At 34.7% G+C, this 2,016-nt stretch overlaps 1 pseudogene; it reads right to left on the bottom strand.

The window, feature by feature from the left end:
- Positions 1 to 2,016, bottom strand: LOC100588143 (annotated as a pseudogene).

Consider the following 2,016-nt stretch of genomic DNA (forward strand, 5'->3'; position numbering starts at 1 on the left):
CCATTTTACTCCTAACCATATTTTTAGAGATAAAGGAAAAGCAACCATAAAGGTCAACATGTAATTTTATTGTTCAGTAAGAGAATTGCAGGAATTTTTAATGTTCTTATCAACATAAATTTCAGTCTCTGTTGTCATGCATAATCTGGTACTCTTTTGGTGGAAGATCAGTTGTAACTAGAGTGATATTTTTTCCAGTAAAGATGGTTGAAGAGCTGGCCTGTAACGAAAGGCAACTGATGTTTCAGCTATCGCAGTCATTTACAACCACAGGTTGCCTGCTGGTAGCAGGTTAGAATGAGGAGGCTCATTGGCTAATACCTCAGGATATCTGGTTGGAAAAAGTAGATGGTTTCACTATCAGCCCCAAAGGAGGGAGATATGATGTAGTATTGAGAAGCTGTGGTTGTAACAAAATTCACAATGTGGCCATTTGCTTACATGTCGGTGCTATGAGAGTGCATATGAATGTTCATCAATTGATTTAAAATAGCATGTTGATTTGTTGTAATTTGTTCTGATTGTCCAACTGAGGTTGAAATGGAAGAGGAGGGAAACCACTTCTAATTGGGTCAGGTGAACCAGCAATTCCCTGGCTGACATAAGATTTCCTTGTTAGAGTCATATTTAAATTTGTAGATGTTGAAAATGAACTTTCTTCACTAGCTTCAGCAGCTAAGACAGAATTATGTTTATCTGTGTTAGCCCCTGCTCTAAAGTGTTTCTTGAAATATTCAGAGAAGTAGATACAAGAGAAGCATTTTTAATCCTAATTCTTCTTTTCGTACTTATTAAAAGTTGGGGACAGCCACGTTTGAAATTTGGATGATAATACAACTTTAACTAAAACCAAGGAGAAGGTAATTCAGTGCCATTTTAAACCAAGAGACAAGTAACAATAAAAAACATAACACATACAATCTCAGATTTCTATTTTATCACACAAAGTTAATATCATCAAATAATGAATGAACATTGTTTACTATTTTAAGAACACACTTGTTGAGAAAAAAAAAACACTCAAGTTTTGAAGCCCTCAAGTGAAAACATGTTGTACATTTAACAGTAACATTTCACTAAGTGGCTTTGGTATCTTTATTTGGAGTTCACTGGTAAGACTGAATGTTGTTAGCAACATTTCTTAAAACCTGAAAGTTTAATGCTCAAACTGCACTCAATAATTTCAAAAAAATTAAGTAATTTTTACCTTAATATTTGATATAATTTTTAAAATCTGATCTTACTGCATGTATTAACATAGTTACTGATATATAAAATGAAATTACATATATACTCAAAGTGCTAACTGAAATCTTTTGAATACCTTGCTTAAAACAGAAATGTCTTTTTCTTCTGCCAGAAAGTTGGCTAGAGAAGCAGATCTGTGAAAATTCTGTTGAATTTTACGAAATCCATAAAGGCTGAGCTGTCAAATTAAGCTTTTCATACTGTCAGTTTGAAATATTCTGTAAGGAGCCTTTATTTCCAAGTTTTCTTTCTTGAAGAGTTCTTCATTAATCACTATGCAAGTTTCATTCTTATCCCATGAATTAGACTTGAATTGGTCACTTTCAACTATTTTCCAAAGTTTACTGGGAAAGGTCAGAGAAGGAAAATCATTATCTTTATCTGGCTCAGAGACATAAAGTGTAATGTGGCCTTTTTATCAAGGATCCTTGTGGCAAAACCTGAAAATCGTTTATTCAGTCATTGACCTTAAGTCTGAATCCCCAGGGATTATGTGTTCACACAATGGATACCCAGAGGAGGCTTCTGAACCAGTTGATTCATCTTTAGGAGAAACATCTTGAGTTTCTGCAGAAGCATGTGCCATCTCAAATAAGTAATTCTTTAGCTACTTTTCCAGCCTGCATGCGTTTCAAGACTGCAGCTTCAAATGCTGCTTCAGTAGTCTACTCAGGTAAAGTAATCTAGATCACCACAGTGGTTTCCAACCTGAGTAGCAATGGCATCACAAAAGGACTTTGGTCACCTAGCAACAAACGTAAAAATTTG

The sequence above is a fragment of the Nomascus leucogenys genome, chromosome 14 (assembly GCF_006542625.1).
Source record: "Nomascus leucogenys isolate Asia chromosome 14, Asia_NLE_v1, whole genome shotgun sequence".
Lineage (NCBI taxonomy): Eukaryota > Metazoa > Chordata > Mammalia > Primates > Hylobatidae > Nomascus > Nomascus leucogenys.